Raw genomic sequence first — 17,910 nt, 5'->3', positions numbered from 1 at the left:
ATGTGCATGTAAAAATACATGTGTTGAATAGGATACAGAGAAAGGGAGACAGGAATTCACATACTTGTTAACTTTAAAAACACATGGAGAACTATTACATTGGACTAGATTCATAACACCTACTCTTTATAATGCAAAAGGCCTGTCCAACTACACACCATGCCTCCTCTGAAGTGCTTGTATTTCTATTCTGTTTGGGTTATTTGTCTCCATCATATTAGGATTCGTAGTCAGAGTCTAGTAGGGTATGGGTTAGTGTCAGGGATTCAGTATTTGGAATGGAAAATAGGAAAATGAATCCAATGTGTATGCAAATATGTGCTACCCAAAAATCTTCCCACCTTCATCCAGAACAATGCCTTGACATTACCCTCGCCCCAAGTAAGATGCAATTGGAGGAGAAGAGTTAGAAAATCTTTGAATACATATGTGGAATGAAAAATGCTCAGGAGTTCACAACTTTGGAGGTGGTAGAGGAGTTTCCATAAGTAAGGGACAGGATAAACACTCCACAAACATGGAGCTCTGCTGGCCTAAAGACTTCTTGAGAAACTGCCTCTGAGGTTGGGCTCTTGAAATATATGTTGTTGTCAGGAGCTTTAGCTTCCTTTGTAGTGAGACCATCAAAGCTGGGTCTGCATCTATGTGACCTGGAGGACATGGTTTCTGATTTTCCAATGAACATGAGGCAGAAGTGCTGAATTCTCTCTTTGTAGGTAAACTGTGGCCACTGGGGGCTAAGTGTCTCCCCGTGGGGACTGTGAATCCATTTGGTAATCCTCATCTTTCTTGGTGTTTCTTGCTGCTACACTAGGAGTTTAAAATTTCCTTCACGAAATACAACGAGTTCAACTGGGACACAGTGGTGGAGGGAATTCTGTGAAGTGTGGTGGGTCAAGGTCCTAGGAGTATGCACCAACCAGGCTTCTATCCCACAGAGCTTGCCCTCTTGACCATAGCAACCTCATTCTGAACATTGCCCTGAAACCTCTCCATATAACAAGATGCCTTTACATGCAAGGGTCTGCTGGCTGCACCATGTCAGTCACAAGCCATTTGGAAGCCCATGGCAGATCCACATGGCCCCACCACAGATGTTTTATCACACACCTGCACACCACTGCTCTAGGCCCACTAATCAGCAGGCCCCAACTTACTGGCATCTCTTTTCTAAACCATTTTCATGCAACCCAGTCAATCAAGGCCCCTGCATGGTACACTCATGATCAGCAACAGGACATCCAAAAGTTCTCCAGTGCCCCCTGGTGGGAATTTCAAAGATTGCATGGTATTTATCTAGCCATTTTTAAAGGATGAAGTTGGAGGCACTGTGGGTTTCCATTCATTCAGGAACCATTCAATGGTGAGGAAGATCATTTCAATGAAAGCTCTGGAGAACTCTCACAAACAAGGCTTCCCAAAGAGTGGCCAAAAAGTCACATGAAACCAGGCCCACTGAGGTCTACAATGTGAGGTCCATGTGTGTCTTGACTCTCAACTATGGCTGCCAGGTCTTTAAGAATAAAATCATGTTACATCCTGGATGATATTCCCAGTGTTTTGTGGAAAGTCACCCTGGGCTTCTATCTCAGTTTCCAAGGGTGACTCTCATGCGTGACCTCCAATAATCCCAACACAATTCATGGCAATACTTCTCTGAGGTCAGTTCCAGAACTCAGTCTCCAAGGGGAATCACACCAGAGTTCAAGCCCAGGGGGACCCAGTCATCTCTTCCACAGCCACAGAAATGACCACAATTCAAACCGAAACACTGCCACAAGGCCCTCATCTTCTTCAATATAGACAATCCTCACAACCTCTGGCTGGAGTTTGCCAGGAGGGGAACAGCCTAAGACAGTGTTTACAATAAGCTTCCTTGCCCCTCATTAGCCTAATGTCAGGGTGGCCTGTACACCCTTCCTTTGAACCAGGAGTGATCAAATAGTCCTGCCTTTAATACTGCTCAGCTTCTTCACATTGAGGCCTGCTGATGGTGGGGTATAGATTCTTTGTGTGAATTGGAGTCATGAGAAAATCTAAGCACATAATGCCTAGCCGCTGCAGGGCTTTGAAGAACTCATTTGACCCAAAGGATCCCTATTCTCACTTGATGGAGATCAGGAACCTTACAAAGGAAGGCGAGAGACTTCATCCACAATGACTGCTTTTTTGCTCTATTGGCTTTGGATGAACATATAAGGTCTTTCTTGAGATCCATCAGGTGCTGACAATCTAAGCCACAGCCTCACACAGGGCCAAGAGGCTGATTCAGACACATCCCTTTGCAAAGCAATTAAGCAAAGATCCACAGGTGATGCCTGTTCGTTTGCAGTTCAAAATGGTTTTCTTGAGGCTTCACAAAGGGATGTCCTGAGGCAAACACCTTGCTGACATCCAGGGAAACAGAACAATAGGTAAGCAAAAGGCCCAAAGCAGGCTTTCTCCACTGAGACTTTACTGGGCCCACTGATATCTGAGTTTTCTGAGATGCTCGCCATTCCTTTCAGCTATCCAGTACATGGCCATGTCACCAAGCTTGGAGGTGGTACATATCTTGGACACAAAACCATGAGCCTATTCTGAAGAGTGGCCAGAATTCAGGAAGAAAACAGGACATTAGGAAGATAGGAGGTGTTGCCCATGGATAAGGCAAGCTACAGTCCATTCATAAATTGAGCAGGATGAATGCTGGAAGCTTTCTACTAGACAGGACACATCCATTGATGCATTCTCTTTTCTAATGTCTACAACCACAGACACAGTGGGATACACAGACATAGCAACACTCGCCTTGTCAAAAGACATGCTAGAAACAGTCCACTTTGAACCAAACAAACCTCCTTTCCTACCTCTTCTCACAACATTAGACAAAACCACAAATTCACACCCACACCCACAAAGCCACCTCCTTCCCCCAAGGAGGTCTGTGACTACCCGCAGTGTCCTCTGACTGGTGGGCCATACTATGTTCCCCCGAAATGGCCTGTCCTGTCTCAGATCTGGCCTCCGTGGCCACTTCTGTGAAGTTGACAGGAGCCAGGGGTGAGCCACTACCTGCTTTCCCAGGAAAGACCCCCTTCGGAGCTTTCCTGGCAATTGGCCATCCTCACATCTGTAGGTACCAAGAAAGACTGACTCTGTCCGTGGTAAATCCAGACAAGTGAGCCCACTGGGACTGGCACTGGGACTGCCTCTGGGTGCCTGGCTTCCTGGATCCCAAGTTCAGAGAGTTCCATCACCAAGGAAGTGTGGTGAGGTCACTTCCTTCAGGAACTGAATGAGGTCACTGCCTTGGAAACCACTTTGTCCTAACTGTTGCTTCTAAGGGTCTCATGAGATGGAGGCTGCCCCTTCTTCCTGTGACACTTTCACAAGTTAGAATGGTATATCAACCATAGGCACCCAGGAAAAGCTCTCCACACAGGCCTGGTTTGGTCCATCTTGTCTACATTAAGAAGAGAGAGGCTCATTCAGACACATCCCTTCATCCTGACCAGGTTGTCTGCCACCGGAGATGACTTTTGCTCTCTCAGATCCTTCCTAGCTGCCTACATCTTCTCCAGGGATCATTTCTCCATGGACCTTTGAGGTTCTCAGCAGGTGGAAGATCCCCTACATTCTTGTATTGTAAGACCAACTCTGTCCCTGCTCTTCTGTAAAGTTAGATTGAGGGAACAGTGTATGCTTGGGGTTAAGAACATGTTCCATTTGGGTTAGGGAACATTCTGCTGGATGAAGAATGGTATTGGGAACCTGTGATATTTATAATAATACCGAGGTGAAATATATGTATGAAAACAGAAATCTAAGTAAGATTTGAAGGCCAGAAGGGCATTGGGCCCTTGATTGGGATACTTAGCTTTGAAATACATTCTGCACAGATGTCTCTGATAAATCCATATACAATGGCATAGGACCTTATACCTTAAATGATTCAATGTAGAAGAGAACATGCAGTCAAAAAGGGATAGTAGGTAGGATTAGGAAGATAGTCAGTAGGTTTAGGAAGAAGGGTGAGTATAAAATTTGGACCAAAATTTCTTTAGCAATAGGCTGTCTGTTAGAGAGTGAATGTAAATGTCAGCACATGTGAAGAGTCAGTCACAATGATGAACTGGGGAAAATAGGTAGGAAAGTAAAAATGAATATCAACATTAGGAAATCAGGCAAAGTATAAAGTGAGTGATAGGATTAGACATTTTCAACAGGGTTGAGGTTGAATATATAATCTAAGGCAGAAACAAATGTGTAGTCACAAATAAAATTGAAATTTGAGAGCATTAGGCAACCTGGACAAGGATGTTTAAGTAATCCATGCTCACTTTCCAATTAGGCTTTGGTACAATCATAAGTGTGACCTTTGCATTTTGTGTGCAGAATATCACTGTGATACAATGTATATGTAGATAAGGTGATGTATTTCTTTCACCATTTTTGGGAGCAATATTTTGAAGACCTATAAATTAGCATTCAGGGGTACAAATAGGTGTACCCTGGGTCTGTGAGTATAGAGATAATGCATGAATAGACCATACTGTGAATGAAGAATATAAATGGTTAAAATTTGAATACTGGATTGAATTGATATCTGAAAATATATAGGAAAACTTATACTGATACGGGATCATTCATGCCAACCAGTTATACATCTAATGGTAATATTAGGGTTGTGGTTTACCCTTAATGGTGTGAGAGTTTTGCTTCAAAAGTGATTATGGAAATCCAAAATAATGTGTTTGGAAAGAAGTCTCATTAAAAGACCAGTCAAGAAACATGAAGGGATACATGTGTTCTGAAGTAGGATTTGATTGAAAGTGAACCAAATGCCTAGAAATTTGTGAACTTGAGGATGAAATATATATCCTATGATGTGTATCAACTGAAGAAATACTAATGTACCAGTGTTGAATAAAAACGAATGTCAAAATAAACATCATGTCCCATAGGAGTCTACTTGCATTGATGTTAAACAGGGTCAGTTACTGTAGAAATGTTAGGATTTCTTTGCACCATTCACTGAAGTTAGTTTTCTGTACTAGAAAAATAATATGTATTTCAGGTGGATGAATATTTCTGAGACTAATCTTGTGAAAAGTTGCTTATAAATCCACATACGTGTACATAAATTTAGGGAGTGTAAAATAAGACACATATATTTTATATTTTTAATAATCTGGAGAGTGTGTGTGTGAGTATATATACATATATATATATATATATATATATATATATACACACAAAACACACACACAGACACATTAAAAAGTAGAAATATATATGCCAATTGAAATTCATCATGAAATATATATCATCCACAGATCCAAAAATATTTATTTTACTGAACATGGATTTATGTATCATGTTGTTCAAGTAGGAAGCTTACCCATAGGTTGATTTTCAGTTCCAACAGCATTTAGGAGGAGTGATCTCTTCTCACAGTTTGTATCTGCCAAGTCAGCCACCTCAAAAAACGTAGCTGGGAAACCAGGTAGGATTCTATATGTGCATGTAAAAATACATGTGTTGAATAGGATACAGAGAAAGGGAGACAGGAATTCACATACTTGTTAACTTTAAAAACACATGGAGAACTATTACATTGGACTAGATTCATAACACCTACTCTTTATAATGCAAAAGGCCTGTCCAACTACACACCATGCCTCCTCTGAAGTGCTTGTATTTCTATTCTGTTTGGGTTATTTTTCTCCATCATATTAGGATTCGTAGTCAGAGTCTAGTAGGGTATGGGTTAGTGTCAGGGATTCAGTATTTGGAATGGAAAATAGGAAAATGAATCCAATGTGTATGCAAATATGTGCTACCCAAAAATCTTCCCACCTTCATCCAGAACAATGCCTTGACATTACCCTCGCCCCAAGTAAGATGCAATTGGAGGAGAAGAGTTAGAAAATCTTTGAATACATATGTGGAATGAAAAATGCTCAGGAGTTCACAACTTTGGAGGTGGTAGAGGAGTTTCCATAAGTAAGGGACAGGATAAACACTCCACAAACATGGAGCTCTGCTGGCCTAAAGACTTCTTGAGAAACTGCCTCTGAGGTTGGGCTCTTGAAATATATGTTGTTGTCAGGAGCTTTAGCTTCCTTTGTAGTGAGACCATCAAAGCTGGGTCTGCATCTATGTGACCTGGAGGACATGGTTTCTGATTTTCCAATGAACATGAGGCAGAAGTGCTGAATTCTCTCTTTGTAGGTAAACTGTGGCCACTGGGGGCTAAGTGTCTCCCCGTGGGGACTGTGAATCCATTTGGTAATCCTCATCTTTCTTGGTGTTTCTTGCTGCTACACTAGGAGTTTAAAATTTCCTTCACGAAATACAACGAGTTCAACTGGGACACAGTGGTGGAGGGAATTCTGTGAAGTGTGGTGGGTCAAGGTCCTAGGAGTATGCACCAACCAGGCTTCTATCCCACAGAGCTTGCCCTCTTGACCATAGCAACCTCATTCTGAACATTGCCCTGAAACCTCTCCATATAACAAGATGCCTTTACATACAAGGGTCTGCTGGCTGCACCATGTCAGTCACAAGCCATTTGGAAGCCCATGGCAGATCCACATGGCCCCACCACAGATGTTTTATCACACACCTGCACACCACTGCTCTAGGCCCACTAATCAGCAGGCCCCAACTTACTGGCATCTCTTTTCTAAACCATTTTCATGCAACCCAGTCAATCAAGGCCCCTGCATGGTACACTCATGATCAGCAACAGGACATCCAAAAGTTCTCCAGTGCCCCCTGGTGGGAATTTCAAAGATTGCATGGTATTTATCTAGCCATTTTTAAAGGATGAAGTCGGAGGCACTGTGGGTTTCCATTCATTCAGGAACCATTCAATGGTGAGGAAGATCATTTCAATGAAAGCTCTGGAGAACTCTCACAAACAAGGCTTCCCAAAGAGTGGCCAAAAAGTCACATGAAACCAGGCCCACTGAGGTCTACAATGTGAGGTCCATGTGTGTCTTGACTCTCAACTATGGCTGCCAGGTCTTTAAGAATAAAATCATGTTACATCCTGGATGATATTCCCAGTGTTTTGTGGAAAGTCACCCTGGGCTTCTATCTCAGTTTCCAAGGGTGACTCTCATGCGTGACCTCCAATAATCCCAACACAATTCATGGCAATACTTCTCTGAGGTCAGTTCCAGAACTCAGTCTCCAAGGGGAATCACACCAGAGTTCAAGCCCAGGGGGACCCAGTCATCTCTTCCACAGCCACAGAAATGACCACAATTCAAACCGAAACACTGCCACAAGGCCCTCATCTTCTTCAATATAGACAATCCTCACAACCTCTGGCTGGAGTTTGCCAGGAGGGGAACAGCCTAAGACAGTGTTTACAATAAGCTTCCTTGCCCCTCATTAGCCTAATGTCAGGGTGGCCTGTACACCCTTCCTTTGAACCAGGAGTGATCAAATAGTCCTGCCTTTAATACTGCTCAGCTTCTTCACATTGAGGCCTGCTGATGGTGGGGTATAGATTCTTTGTGTGAATTGGAGTCTTGAGAAAATCTAAGCACATAATGCCTAGCCGCTGCAGGGCTTTGAAGAACTCATTTGACCCAAAGGATCCCTATTCTCACTTGATGGAGATCAGGAACCTTACAAAGGAAGGCGAGAGACTTCATCCACAATGACTGCTTTTTTGCTATATTGGCTTTTGATGCACATATAAGATCTTTCTTGAGATCCATCAGGTGCTGACAATCTAAGCCACAGCCTCACACAGGGCCAAGAGGCTGATTCAGACACATCCCTTTGCAAAGCAATTAAGCAAAGAGCCACAGGTGATGCCTGTTCGTTTGCATTTGAAAATGGTTTTCTTGAGGCTTCACAAAGGGGTGTCCTGAGGCAAACACCTTGCTGACATCCAGGGAAACAGAACAATAGGTAAGCAAAAGGCCCAAAGCAGGCTTTCTCCACTGAGACTTTACTGGGCCCACTGATATCTGAGTTTTCTGAGATGCTCGCCATTCGTTTCAGCTATCCAGTACATGGCCATGTCACCAAGCTTGGAGGTGGTACATATCTTGGACACAAAACCATGAGCCTATTCTGAAGAGTGGCCAGAATTCAGGAAGAAAACAGGACATTAGGAAGATAGGAGGTGTTGCTCATGGATAAGGCAAGCTGCAGTCCATTCATAAATTGAGCAGGATGAATGCTGGAAGCTTTCTACTAGACAGGACACATCCATTGATGCATTCTCCTTTCTAATGTCTACAACCACAGACACAGTGGGATACACAGACATAGCAACACTCGCCTTGTCAAAAGACATGCTAGAAACAGTCCACTTTGAACCAAACAAACCTCCTTTCCTACCTCTTCTCACAACATTAGACAAAACCACAAATTCACACCCACACCCACAAAGCCACCTCCTTCCCCCAAGGAGGTCTGTGACTACCCGCAGTGTCCTCTGACTGGTGGGCCATACTATGTTCCCCTGAAATGGCCTGTCCTGTCTCAGATCTGGCCTCCATGGCCACTTCTGTGAAGTTGACAGGAGCCAGGGGTGAGCCACTACCTGCTTTCCCAGGAAAGACCCCCTTCGGAGCTTTCCTGGCAATTGGCCATCCTCACATCTGTAGGTACCAAGAAAGACTGACTCTGTCCGTGGTAAATCCAGACAAGTGAGCCCACTGGGACTGGCACTGGGACTGCCTCTGGGTGCCTGGCTTCCTGGATCCCAAGTTCAGAGAGTTCCATCACCAAGGAAGTGTGGTGAGGTCACTTCCTTCAGGAACTGAATGAGGTCACTGCCTTGGAAACCACTTTTCCTAACTGTTGCTTCTAAGGGTCTCATGAGATGGAGGCTGCCCCTTCTTCCTGTGACACTTTCACAAGTTAGAATGGTATATCAACCATAGGCACCCAGGAAAAGCTCTCCACACAGGCCTGGTTTGGTCCATCTTGTCTACATTAAGAAGAGAGAGGCTCATTCAGACACATCCCTTCATCCTGACCAGGTTGTCTGCCACCGGAGATGACTTTTGCTCTCTCAGATCCTTCCTAGCTGCCTACATCTTCTCCAGGGATCATTTCTCCATGGACCTTTGAGGTTCTCAGCAGGTGGAAGATCCCCTACATTCTTGTATTGTAAGACCAACTCTGTCCCTGCTCTTCTGTAAAGTTAGATTGAGAGAACAGTGTATGCTTGGGGTTAAGAACATGTTCCATTTGGGTTAGGGAACATTCTGCTGGATGAAGAATGGTATTGGGAACCTGTGATATTTATAATAATACCGAGGTGAAATATATGTATGAAAACAGAAATCTAAGTAAGATTTGAAGGCCAGAAGGGCATTGGGCCCTTGATTGGGATAGTTAGCTTTGAATTACATTCTGTACAGATGTCTCTGATAAATCCATATACAATGGCACAGGACCTTGTACCTTGGATGATTCAATGTAGAAGAGAACATCCAGTCAAAAAGGGATAATAGGTAGGATTAGGAAGATAGTCAGTAGGTTTAGGAAGAAGAATGAGTATAAAATTTGGACCAAAAGTTCTTTAGCAATAGGCTGTCTGTTAGAGAGTGAATGTAAATGTCAGCACATGTGAAGAGTCAGTCACAATGATGAACTGGGGAAAATCGGTAGGAAAGCAAAAATGAATATCGACATTAGGAAATCAGGCAAAGTATAAAGTGAGTGATAGGATTAGACATTTTTAAGAGGGTTGAGGTTGAATATATATTCTTAGGCAGAAACAAATGTGTAGTCACAAATAAAATTGACATTTGAGAGCATGAGGCAACCTGGACAAGGATGTTTTTAGTAATCCATGCTCACTTTCCAATTAGGCTTTGGAACAATCATAAGTGAACTTTGCATTTTATGTGCACAATATCAGTGTGATACAATGTATATGTAGATAAGGTGATGTGAGTATTTCTTTCTCCATTTTTGGGAGCAATATGTTGAAGACCTATAAATTAGCATTCAGGGGTACAAATAGGTGTACCCTGGGTCTGTGAGTATAGAGATAATGCATGAATAGACCATACTGTGAATGAAGAATATAAATAGTTAAAATTTAAATAATGGATTGAATTGATATCTGAAAATATATAGGAAATCTTATACCGACACAGGATCATTCATGCCAACCCGTTATACATCTAATAGTAATATTAGGGTTATGGTTTACCCTTAATGGTGTGTGAGTTTTGCTTCAAAAGTGATTATGGAAATCCAAAATAATGTGTTTGGAAAGAAGTCTCATTAAAAGACCAGTCAAGAAACATGAAGGGATACATGTGTTCTGAAGTAGGATTTGATTGAAAGTGAACCAAATGCCTAGAAATTTGTGAACTTGAGGATGAAATATATATCCTATGATGTGCATCAACTAAGAAATACTAATGTACCAGTGTTGAATAAAAATGAATTTCAAAATAAACATCATGTCCCATAGGAGTCTACTTGCATTGATGTTAAACAGGGTCAGTTACTGTAGAAATGTTAGGATTTCTTTGCACCATTCACTGAAGTTAGTTTTCAGTACTAGAAAACAAATATGTATTTCAGGTGGATGAATATTTCTGAGACTAATCTTGTGAAAAGTTGATTATAAATCCACATACATGTACATAAATTTAGGGAGTGTAAAATAAGACACATATATTTTATATTTTGAATAATCTGGAGAGTGTGTGTGTGTGTATATATACATATATATATACACACAAAACACACACACACAGACACATTAAAAAGTAGAAATATATATGCCAATTGAAATTCACCATGAAATATATATCATCCACAGATCCAAAAATATTTATTTTACTGAACATGGATTTATGTATCATGTTGTTCAAGTAGGAAGCTTACCCCTAGGTTGATTTTCAGTTCCAACAGCATTTAGGAGGAGTGATCTCTTCTCACAGTTTGTATCTGCCAAGTCAGCCACCTCACAAAACGTAGCTGGGAAACCAGGTAGGATTCTATATGTGCATGTAAAAATACATGTGTTGAATAGGATACAGAGAAAGGGAGACAGGAATTCACATACTTGTTAACTTTAAAAACACATGGAGAACTATTACATTGGACTAGATTCATAACACCTACTCTTTATAATGCAAAAGGCCTGTCCAACTACACACCATGCCTCCTCTGAAGTGCTTGTATTTCTATTCTGTTTGGGTTATTTTTCTCCATCATATTAGGATTCGTAGTCAGAGTCTAGTAGGGTATGGGTTAGTGTCAGGGATTCAGTATTTGGAATGGAAAATAGGAAAATGAATCCAATGTGTATGCAAATATGTGCTACCCAAAAATCTTCCCACCTTCATCCAGAACAATGCCTTGACATTACCCTCGCCCCAAGTAAGATGCAATTGGAGGAGAAGAGTTAGAAAATCTTTGAATACATATGTGGAATGAAAAATGCTCAGGAGTTCACAACTTTGGAGGTGGTAGAGGAGTTTCCATAAGTAAGGGACAGGATAAACACTCCACAAACATGGAGCTCTGCTGGCCTAAAGACTTCTTGAGAAACTGCCTCTGAGGTTGGGCTCTTGAAATATATGTTGTTGTCAGGAGCTTTAGCTTCCTTTGTAGTGAGACCATCAAAGCTGGGTCTGCATCTATGTGACCTGGAGGACATGGTTTCTGATTTTCCAATGAACATGAGGCAGAAGTGCTGAATTCTCTCTTTGTAGGTAAACTGTGGCCACTGGGGGCTAAGTGTCTCCCCGTGGGGACTGTGAATCCATTTGGTAATCCTCATCTTTCTTGGTGTTTCTTGCTGCTACACTAGGAGTTTAAAATTTCCTTCACGAAATACAACGAGTTCAACTGGGACACAGTGGTGGAGGGAATTCTGTGAAGTGTGGTGGGTCAAGGTCCTAGGAGTATGCACCAACCAGGCTTCTATCCCACAGAGCTTGCCCTCTTGACCATAGCAACCTCATTCTGAACATTGCCCTGAAACCTCTCCATATAACAAGATGCCTTTACATACAAGGGTCTGCTGGCTGCACCATGTCAGTCACAAGCCATTTGGAAGCCCATGGCAGATCCACATGGCCCCACCACAGATGTTTTATCACACACCTGCACACCACTGCTCTAGGCCCACTAATCAGCAGGCCCCAACTTACTGGCATCTCTTTTCTAAACCATTTTCATGCAAGCCAGTCAATCAAGGCCCCTGCATGGTACACTCATGATCAGCAACAGGACATCCAAAAGTTCTCCAGTGCCACCTGGTGGGAATTTCAAAGATTGCATGGTATTTATCTAGCCATTTTTAAAGGATGAAGTTGGAGGCACTGTGGGTTTCCATTCATTCAGGAACCATTAAATGGTGAGGAAGATCATTTCAATGAAAGCTCTGGAGAACTCTCACAAACAAGGCTTCCCAAAGAGTGGCCAAAAAGTCACATGAAACCAGGCCCACTGAGGTCTACAATGTGAGGTCCATGTGTGTCTTGACTCTCAACTATGGCTGCCAGGTCTTTAAGAATAAAATCATGTTATATCCTGGCTGATATTCCCAGTGTTTTGTGGAAAGTCACCCTGGGCTTCTATCTCAGTTTCCAAGGGTGACTCTCATGCGTGACCTCCAATAATCCCAACACAATTCATGGCAATACTTCTCTGAGGTCAGTTCCAGAACTCAGTCTCCAAGGGGAATCACACCAGAGTTCAAGCCCAGGGGGACCCAGTCATCTCTTCCACAGCCACACAAATGACCACAATTCAAACCGAAACACTGCCACAAGGCCCTCATCTTCTTCAATATAGACAATCCTCACAACCTCTGGCTGGAGGTTTCCAGGAGGGGAACAGCCTAAGACAGTGTTTACAATAAGCTTCCTTGCCCCTCATTAGCCTAATGTCAGGGTGGCCTGTACACCCTTCCTTTGAACCAGGAGTGATCAAATAGTCCTGCTTTTAATACTGCTCAGCTTCTTCACATTGAGGCCTGCTGATGGTGGGGTATAGATTCTTTGTGTGAATTGGAGTCATGAGAAAATCTAAGCACATAATGCCTAGCCGCTGCAGGGCTTTGAAGAACTCATTTGACCCAAAGGATCCCTATTCTCACTTGATGGAGATCAGGAACCTTACAAAGGAAGGCGAGAGACTTCATCCACAATGACTGCTTTTTTGCTCTATTGGCTTTGGATGCACATATAAGATCTTTCTTGAGATCCATCAGGTGCTGACAATCTAAGCCACAGCCTCACACAGGGCCAAGAGGCTGATTCAGACACATCCCTTTGCAAAGCAATTAAGCAAAGAGCCACAGGTGATGCCTGTTCGTTTGCATTTGAAAATGGTTTTCTTGAGGCTTCACAAAGGGGTGTCCTGAGGCAAACACCTTGCTGACATCCAGGGAAACAGAACAATAGGTAAGCAAAAGGCCCAAAGCAGGCTTTCTCCACTGAGACTTTACTGGGCCCACTGATATCTGAGTTTTCTGAGATGCTCGCCATTCCTTTCAGCTATCCAGTACATGGCCATGTCACCAAGCTTGGAGGTGGTACATATCTTGGACACAAAACCATGAGCCTATTCTGAAGAGTGGCCAGAATTCAGGAAGAAAATAGGACATTAGGAAGATAGGAGGTGTTGCCCATGGATAAGGCAAGCTGCAGTCCATTCATAAATTGAGCAGGATGAATGCTGGAAGCCTTCTACTAGACAGGACACATTCATTGATGCATTCTCTTTTCTAATGTCTACAACCACGGACACAGTGGGATACACAGACATAGCAACACTCGCCTTGTCAAAAGACATGCTAGAAACAGTCCACTTTGAACCAAACAAACCTCCTTTCCTACCTCTTCTCACAACATTAGACAAAACCACAAATTCACACCCACACCCACAAAGCCAATTCCTTCCCCCAAGGAGGTCTGTGACTACCCGCAGTGTCCTCTGACTGGTGGGCCATACTATGTTCCCCCGAAATGGCCTGTCCTGTCTCAGATCTGGCCTCCTTGGCCACTTCTGTGAAGTTGACAGGAGCCAGGGGTGAGCCACTACCTGCTTTCCCAGGAAAGACCCACTTCGGAGCTTTCCTGGCAATTGGCCATCCTCACATCTGTAGGTACCAAGAAAGACTGACTCTGTCCTTGGTAAATCCAGACAAGTGAGCCCACTGGGACTGGCACTGGGACTGCCTCTGGGTGCCTGGCTTCCTGGATCCCAAGTTCAGAGAGTTCCATCACCAAGGAAGTGTGGTGAGGTCACTTCCTTCAGGAACTGAATGAGGTCACTGCCTTGGAAACCACTTTGTCCTAACTGTTGCTTCTAAGGGTCTCATGAGATGGAGGCTGCCCCTTCTTCCTGTGACACTTTCACAAGTTAGAATGGTATATCAACCATAGGCACCCAGGAAAAGCTCTCCACACAGGCCTGGTTTGGTCCATCTTGTCTACATTAAGAAGAGAGAGGCTCATTCAGACACATCCCTTCATCCTGACCAGGTTGTCTGCCACTGGAGATGACTTTTGCTCTCTCAGATCCTTCCTAGCTGCCTACATCTTCTCCAGGGATCATTTCTCCATGGACCTTTGAGGTTCTCAGCAGGTGGAAGATCCCCTACATTCTTGTATTGTAAGACCAACTCTGTCCCTGCTCTTCTGTAAAGTTGGTTTGAGGGAACAGTGTATGTTTGGGGTTAAGAACATGTTCCATTTGGGTTAGGAAACATTCTGCTGGATAAAGAATGGTATTGGGAACCTGTGATATTTATAATAATACCGAGGTGAAATATATGTATGAAAACAGAAATCTAAGTAAGATTTGAAGGCCAGAAGGGCATTGGGCCCTTGATTGGGATACTTAGCTTTGAATTACATTCTGTACAGATGTCTCTGATAAATCCATATACAATGGCACAGGACCTTGTACCTTGGATGATTCAATGTAGAAGAGAACATCCAGTCAAAAAGGGATAATAGGTAGGATTAGGAAGATAGTCAGTAGGTTTAGGAAGAAGAGTGAGTATAAAATTTGGACCAAAAGTTCTTTAGCAATAGGCTGTCTGTTAGAGAGTGAATGTAAATGTCAGCACATGTGAAGAGTCAGTCACAATGATGAACTGGGGAAAATCGGTAGGAAAGCAAAAATGAATATCGACATTAGGAAATCAGGCAAAGTATAAAGTGAGTGATAGGATTAGACATTTTTAAGAGGCTTGAGGTTGAATATATATTCTTAGGCAGAAACAAATGTGTAGTCACAAATAAAATTGACATTTGAGAGCATGAGGCAACCTGGACAAGGATGTTTTTAGTAATCCATGCTCACTTTCCAATTAGGCTTTGGAACAATCATAAGTGAACTTTGCATTTTGTGTGCAGAATATCACTGTGATACAATGTATATGTAGATAAGGTGATGTGAGTATTTCTTTCTCCATTTTTGGGAGCAATATGTTGAAGACCTATAAATTAGCATTCAGGGGTACAAATAGGTGTACCCTGGGTCTGTGAGTATAGAGATAATGCATGAATAGACCATACTGTGAATGAAGAATATAAATAGTTAAAATTTAAATAATGGATTGAATTGATATCTGAAAATATATAGGAAATCTTATACCGACACAGGATCATTCATGCCAACCCGTTATACATCTAATAGTAATATTAGGGTTATGGTTTACCCTTAATGGTGTGTGAGTTTTGCTTCAAAAGTGATTATGGAAATCCAAAATAATGTGTTTGGAAAGAAGTCTCATTAAAAGACCAGTCAAGAAACATGAAGGGATACATGTGTTCTGAAGTAGGATTTGATTGAAAGTGAACCAAATGCCTAGAAATTTGTGAACTTGAGGATGAAATATATATCCTATGATGTGCATCAACTAAGAAATACTAATGTACCAGTGTTGAATAAAAATGAATTTCAAAATAAACATCATGTCCCATAGGAGTCTACTTGCATTGATGTTAAACAGGGTCAGTTACTGTAGAAATGTTAGGATTTCTTTGCACCATTCACTGAAGTTAGTTTTCAGTACTAGAAAACAAATATGTATTTCAGGTGGATGAATATTTCTGAGACTAATCTTGTGAAAAGTTGATTATAAATCCACATACATGTACATAAATTTAGGGAGTGTAAAATAAGACACATATATTTTATATTTTGAATAATCTGGAGAGTGTGTGTGTGTATATATACATATATATATACACACAAAACACACACACACAGACACATTAAAAAGTAGAAATATATATGCCAATTGAAATTCATCATGAAATATATATCATCCACAGATCCAAAAATATTTATTTTACTGAACATGGATTTATGTATCATGTTGTTCAAGTAGGAAGCTTACCCATAGGTTGATTTTCAGTTCCAACAGCATTTAGGAGGAGTGATCTCTTCTCACAGTTTGTATCTGCCAAGTCAGCCACCTCACAAGAATGTAGCTGGGAAACCAGGTAGGATTTTATATGTGCATGTAAAAATACATGTGTTGAATAGGATACAGAGAAAGGGAGACAGGAATTCACATACTTGTTAACTTTAAAAACACATGGAGAACTATTACATTGGACTAGATTCATAACACCTACTCTTTATAATGCAAAAGGCCTGTCCAACTACACACCATGCCTCCTCTGAAGTGCTTGTATTTCTATTCTGTTTGGGTTATTTTTCTCCATCATATTAGGATTCGTAGTCAGAGTCTAGTAGGGTATGGGTTAGTGTCAGGGATTCAGTATTTGGAATGGAAAATAGGAAAATGAATCCAATGTGTATGCAAATATGTGCTACCCAAAAATCTTCCCACCTTCATCCAGAACAATGCCTTGACATTACCCTCGCCCCAAGTAAGATGCAATTGGAGGAGAAGAGTTAGAAAATCTTTGAATACATATGTGGAATGAAAAATGCTCAGGAGTTCACAACTTTGGAGGTGGTAGAGGAGTTTCCATAAGTAAGGGACAGGATAAACACTCCACAAACATGGAGCTCTGCTGGCCTAAAGACTTCTTGAGAAACTGCCTCTGAGGTTGGGCTCTTGAAATATATGTTGTTGTCAGGAGCTTTAGCTTCCTTTGTAGTGAGACCATCAAAGCTGGGTCTGCATCTATGTGACCTGGAGGACATGGTTTCTGATTTTCCAATGAACATGAGGCAGAAGTGCTGAATTCTCTCTTTGTAGGTAAACTGTGGCCACTGGGGGCTAAGTGTCTCCCCGTGGGGACTGTGAATCCATTTGGTAATCCTCATCTTTCTTGGTGTTCCTTGCTGCTACACTAGGAGTTTAAAATTTCCTTCACGAAATACAAGGAGTTCAACTGGGACACAGTGGTGGAGGGAATTCTGTGAAGTGTGGTGGGTCAAGGTCCTAGGAGTATGCACCAACCAGGCTTCTATCCCACAGAGCTTGCCCTCTTGACCATAGCAACCTCATTCTGAACATTGCCCTGAAACCTCTCCATATAACAAGATGCCTTTACATACAAGGGTCTGCTGGCTGCACCATGTCAGTCACAAGCCATTTGGAAGCCCATGGCAGATCCACATGGCCCCACCACAGATGTTTTATCACACACCTGCACACCACTGCTCTAGGCCCACTAATCAGCAGGCCCCAACTTACTGGCATCTCTTTTCTAAACCATATTCATGCAACCCAGTCAATCAAGGCACCTGCATGGTACACTCATGATCAGCAACAGGACATCCAAAAGTTCTCCAGTGCCACCTGGTGGGAATTTCAAAGATTGCATGGTATTTATCTAGCCATTTTTAAAGGATGAAGTTGGAGGCACTGTGGGTTTCCATTCATTCAGGAACCATTCAATGGTGAGGAAGATCATTTCAATGAAAGCTCTGGAGAACTCTCACAAACAAGGCTTCCCAAAGAGTGGCCAAAAAGTCACATGA

This window comes from Ictidomys tridecemlineatus, chromosome 5, assembly GCF_052094955.1.
Source record: "Ictidomys tridecemlineatus isolate mIctTri1 chromosome 5, mIctTri1.hap1, whole genome shotgun sequence".
Lineage (NCBI taxonomy): Eukaryota > Metazoa > Chordata > Mammalia > Rodentia > Sciuridae > Ictidomys > Ictidomys tridecemlineatus.
Note: the sequence above shows the minus strand (reverse complement) of the source record.